The sequence below is a fragment of the Microtus ochrogaster genome, chromosome 18, assembly GCF_000317375.1.
Source record: "Microtus ochrogaster isolate Prairie Vole_2 chromosome 18, MicOch1.0, whole genome shotgun sequence".
Lineage (NCBI taxonomy): Eukaryota > Metazoa > Chordata > Mammalia > Rodentia > Cricetidae > Microtus > Microtus ochrogaster.
In genome coordinates, this window is record NC_022020.1 from 24,883,487 (window position 1) to 24,889,243 (window position 5,757).

At 48.1% G+C, this 5,757-nt stretch overlaps 1 non-coding gene across 1 annotated transcript in view; it reads left to right on the forward strand.

Moving 5' to 3' along the window:
* The first annotated feature begins 223 nt into the window (after positions 1-223).
* Positions 224-5,757, forward strand: part of LOC101990142 — a 54,442-nt gene continuing 48,908 nt past the window's right edge. The window contains exon 1 of the transcript XR_003377734.1: positions 224-363. This is a non-coding gene — a transcript (uncharacterized LOC101990142). The remainder of the gene's footprint in view (positions 364-5,757) is intronic.

Here is a 5,757-nt window from a genome sequence, read left to right on the forward strand (position 1 = left end):
CACTTGCCGTTTCTCTTAGGCTTCAGCCTTAGCGACGTGAGGCAGGTTGCCCGCAAGGAGTTGGAGAGGAACTCTATAAACAGCTTGGGACCAAGGTGCCAAGCGCTAGGCTGCGAACCCCACCGCGTTGCGGGGGAGGGGGCGGGGCTCGCGCTATGACACCGCCCTCGCTTGGCCCCGCCCCCTCGCGCGTTGCCAGGGAGATCAGGTGACTCGGGGCTTCCAGTGCTTGAGGCGCGGGTGACGTCAGGCGCGCCGCTGCGGCTCAGTGGCTCGCGGCAGGTACGGTGCTGTTGGCGTAGTCGGGTCCTGTCTTCTTCGACAAGACCGGGTCAGCACTCGGCCGCGGCGTGGAGCAGAGAGGTGAGGGTGGTGGGTTTGGAGCGGGGCGGCCAGCCCAAGGCGGGGAGGCGCGGGCGGCTGCGCGGGCAGAGCTGGCGGGACCCGCGGCGTGGCGGGTTGGGACGAGCGACTCCTGAGGAGGTGGGGACTCCACGGTGCCACCGCCCGATGTCTGTGGCGAACTGAGAGTCTCCCGTGGTCTGTGGAGTCCGAGGGAGTCCGCGGGCTGGGAGCGGAGCGAGCTCGCCCCACCCTGTCTCCGGGGACGTCTGCGGGAAGCTGCTGGATTTCTTCGCCTTGGGCTGCGATTTCTGCGGCTCGGCGGGCGACGCGTGCTCGGGTTGAGCTTGCTTGGGAGTGGGGGGACTGGTCGCGGGGGAGTGAGCTGCAAAGGACTAGGGAGACGCGGAGCGGAAGGTGTGGGCGCAGGGAACCCCGGCCGCTTGCTGTGGGCGCCGGATCGGGATCCGGGTGTACACCTGTTGAGGAGATGAAACCGGAGAGTCCTGACTGAGGGCAGGGAGAGAGGGGGACCTCTGGGGAAGGAGACCCGAGTCTTGAGCTGGGGCTATCTGGGATGGAGAATTTGGAGCATTAAGTTGGGACCTGTTGGGGAAAAAGCTTGAGCGAGCTGAGGCACCGTTTGCTGGGGGGGGGCATGAAAACTGGGTTAGGGAAGGGAAATCACTATGATGGGGAGGCACTGAAGTGGTTGGTGTGATTCCGGAATAGTTGACAACACCTGAACTCTGGTGAGGGTTCAGGCAGCCTAAGTGCCGGGAACACTTCAGCACATTTACATTTTATTCTAGAAGGGTCGTACCCAACCGTGTCTTATTTTCTTGTATCCCATTTGACTGGGTAGAGTGACTCGTGAGAGAGATAGGCTTTCTTCGTTTTGCATAAAGTCTGGAATGTTCCCAGCACATCGCCCTTCAGAGACCTCGGCACGTCTTGCAAAAAAAAATAAAAAAAATAAAATAAAAATACCCCTATCCCTAGGGTGAAATCCAAACCGAACTGATTGGCAGGCTTTTCAATGTGGGAAGTCACTAAAGGGAATTAGCACCAAACCAAGCTTATGGAATGTTGAGGAAGGTGTAAATTGTGAAACAGCTCACAATTTTTTCCTACTCAACTTCCCTCGGTTTCTGGTCTTCTCAGAGGGAGATTGCTTAACTTTGTATGTGGATGGTGCCTGTGTGTCTGGTTTTGGTTCTGATTTTGAGGAGATAGTCTCATGTAGTCCAGGTTGGCTTCTGCTTTCTTATCCTGTTTCTACCTCCCAAGTACTGGGTTTACAGGCACACACCATAAACACCCAGCTTTGTTTAAATATTAATTGGACTATTTTTTCTTGATTTCCCAAGAAACCAGAAAAAATGTATTTTGAGTTTATGATTTGGTGATGTATATATATTTTTGTGTTTCTGAAATATATTGATGCTGCTAAAACATCAAATCTTTTGTTTTCTGTAAAGAACTGAAACGATCAAACTTTCCCACCGATTTGTATTGTATTTGTTTCACTCCAGAAAACAAAATTGGACCTCCAGGGATCTTGTATCGTAAAAAGCAGTTTAGGGAATTGGTAAGAACTTAGGAGGTGGCCTCAGCTGATTTACATGTAAATGCAAAAACTAGTCCAGCACTCTGGAGAGCCTAACTAGAGTGGTTGAGATGAGGAAAATGAACTTCCAGCCAGCTGTGAAATCAGGCTCCATAAAAGAATCCCTAAGATAGGTGATGTTAAAACAGACACAACCACAAAACAGCAACGTGCCTACAGGCCTCAGAGGGTTTTTGTTTGGGTTTGCTTTTTAATGGTTTTCCAAATCTGTGTAGCCTTGGCTGTCCTGGAACTGGCTTTGTAAATCAAACTGGCCTAGAATTCACAGAGATTCACATGCCTCTGCCTGCCAAGTTCTGGGATTAAAGACAAGCACCACACTGCCCAGCTAGACCACAGGGGTTCTCAAGAGTCTCTGCAGGAATCTCTTAAGAAAGGTTAGAAATTGCTGGGCACAGCCTGGTCTACAAGAGCTAGTTCCAGGACAGGCACCAAAGCTACAGAGAAACCCTGTCTCGAAAAACAAAAAACAAAAAGAAAGAAACAAACAAACAAAAAAAATGAAATTGCTGGGCAGTGGTGATGCACACACCTTGGGAGGCAGAGGCAGGCAGATCTCTGTGAGTTCCGGGGCAGCCTGGTCTACAAAGCGAGTTCAGCATAGCCAGGGCCATACAGAGAAACTGTCTCAACAAACAAAAAAGAATGACTAGAAATTAGATGCCTTAGCACATCAGGTTTTTTTTTTTTCTGTTAAAAGTTTTCCCAGTTTCTGATCATATTTCAGATGTCCAGCTAATTCCACCTCCTCTGGAAAGAAACAGGCTTTTCCATCCCCCTTTCCCAGACAAGGTCGCAGGGAGTTGTCAGGACAGATACATAGACTGAGAATTTCTTTGGAAATTTTCCATTTTCTTTCACCCTTGCTACTCCCACGTGTTTTTCTCCTTGGTAGAGAACTTAGGAGTTCATTGTCAGGGGAAAAAAAAATGTTAGTGTGTTTTCCTAAAGACAAGCTGTGATAAACACCAGGGCTAGCCTTCCAGCATTCGAGACACATGGTTTTCCTTACGTGGATCGGGGCCAAGGGCTCGTGATGTAACTCACTGTTGGAGTCTTGCCAAACATCACCACGACCTACACGGGGTCCGTCTCACCCGCAATGTGGGAAGAGTTGGCTACTGTTGTAATTCCAGTATTTAAGAGGCAGAGAAGGGACATTGCGAGCTCCAGGCTGTCAAGGGTTACATACTGAGTTTGAGCCAAATAATCAAAAGAATCAAAAAAAAAAAAAAGAGAGGCTTAGCCTGGTATATTTTGAGGCTTTCATCTCTGTCACTCCCTACTTGTCGTGGTCGGTGCCCTCTTCACGGAGATACAAGAATTAATGAGAAGCTATATGAAATTCAGATTGCTCCAAAGCAAGATTTTTTTTTTAATATTCCTGAATGAATGGTGTATTTGAGATGTAGGAATTTTTTTAAAAAGAGGTAAAAATTACAAATTTTTGCTAACATTCCATTTACACTTAGAGGTCTTTTTGCTGTCTACCCCACCCTACACCTTCTGCCCCTCCCACGTCCCTACCCCTTACCCCATGCCTGGAATCAGTCAATGATCAAGGCCTGGAAGCCTGAGATTAAGCAGGAGATTGGAGAGATGGCTCAGTGGCTAAGAGCGCTGTTGCTCTTCCTTAGGACCTGGGTTCAATTCCCAACACCCACATAGCAGCTCACAACTGTCTCATGCTCTCTTCTGGACTCTGGGCACCAGGCAGGCACATGATGCACAGACATACATGCAGGCAAAGCACCCATACACATAAAATAAAAATAAAATGTTTAAAAATGAAGAGGTAAAAGTTGCAAACACTTTTGCTAGCATCCCATTTACACTTAGAGGCCTTTTTGCTGTCCACCCCACCCCGCCCTATAGTTCTATGGACTTAGTTACTAATGATCAAGACTTGGAGGCCTGAGATTAAACACCTGTTTGTATTTCATGTGCAAAAAATAAGCACACTTTCAAGCACTTGCAGTAAGCCAGTAGCAGCAAGCTGTGAGGCTGGGCAACTTCTTACCCAGAATCCTTTGATGGTAAGATTGTTACTGGAAGTTGTCTCAGCCTGTGAGGAGTTAGTCCTTAAAGCTCTTCCAAGGAAGAAATTGGGAACTCTGCTCACTATATTGATAAAGATCAGAATAGTTATCTTTGAAATTTCCCTATCTTGTTCAGCCACAAGTCTGATCAGAGAGAAATTCAGGTGTTTGCTATTGTTCCAGGAACTCTGTGGAGCTATGACATCAGCCCTCAGACCTTTCACTTTGTTGCCTGAGTAAATCTTTTTTACCTGAGGGAATTTAGATAGAAGAGGCTTCCTGTTTCCTCAAGCTAAGCCAAGTGCTGTGTCCCAGACCTCAGAGCTCCCCACATTTGTCCAAGTCAGCTAATTGGCTTGCCTCTAAAATGGGAGTCAGCAATGAAAAGCAGCAGGATAGAAGCCAGGGCACTAAGAGCCGGCTCTCCAGCCTCACCCGCGAAAGGTTCATGCCACCTTGAGAACTGTAGCCACAGAAGTTTTAGGGAAGTGTGGAAAAGTGCTACCCTGATCTACCAGGGTTCTGCTTTTCAGCGGTACAAAGTCTTACCCACATAACCATTCTTGTTTTTTTGCAGTATAGTGTTTAATAAATTAACTACAGATTTCAATGCCCTCTCTTCAATGCCACCTTTCTTCTCTTTTCTCTCTCTCCACCTTTTTTAAGGCAGGGTCTCCTCTAGCATGGACTGGCCTCAAATTGCTGTATGGCCGAGGCGAGGTTTGAACACCTGATCCTGCTGCTTCTGCTTCCCAGGAGCTGGGATTAGAGGCACGTGTCACCATACCTGACACCCAGTACTTCGTTATGTACTTGCTTTCTGGATGATTTTGTACAGCTGTTGGCTAGTGTTAAGTGTTGCAAGCACATTGAAGGTAGGCTGAGCTAAGCTATGGTGTTTACTATATTAACCACATTTTTTAAATTTATGATAGTTTCAGCTTATGATGGGTTTGTCTGGATGTAACCCCACCATAAATAGAGGGACAAATGTGTGTAACTGGTAGGGTCCTCACATCTAAAGCAAGGGAGACAAATGGTTTGAGTCTGACCTCTGAGCAGCGGGTAGCTGGCAGATTGACAGCTTCTATACTCTTAACTAGATGGTTTAAGGGAGTGTTGGCAGTTGTGGTGGGAGGAAGGTTTGCTTTACCTGATGCCCTCATTAGGGAGTAAATGCTTGCTTTATTCAGAGATGCCTATCGCTAGTTCCCTGATGACTTATGCTTAAGAATTGTTAGCTAGTCCCAAGAGCATTGCCAGAAAATATATCACATTGAAAACTACCTAGACATGCCCAGTGGCAAGAGGGAGGGCAGGATGGTGAACAGTTGAGCTGCAGAAATATCCAGGGAAAGGGAGACCTGGGAATGGCCTAGACTTCTTCCCTGTTTATTTCAGCATCAGGTAGGTAGGAGCAGCTGGAGAGGCGTGTGAGCAGCAGACATAGGAACGTGCCTGTCTCGAGTCTCCTTTAAGCCTCGTTCTTGCTGCTTTCCTGATGTCCCCAGTAGCCTGTGGACTTACTCAGCCTTTCCAGCAAAGGCCATTGTTAAGCTAGTGGTAGATCCCAGTTGCTGCAGCCCTCTGCCTCTGCTGACTCTTGAATTAGGATTCTTGGTGCTCTTCAATGTCTGACGGTGGCTATAAAACTGGTGGGGCGCCAGGCTGTGGTGGCACACACCTTTAATCCCAGCACTCGGGAGGCAGAGGCAGGCGGATCTCTGTGAGTTCGAGGCCAACCTG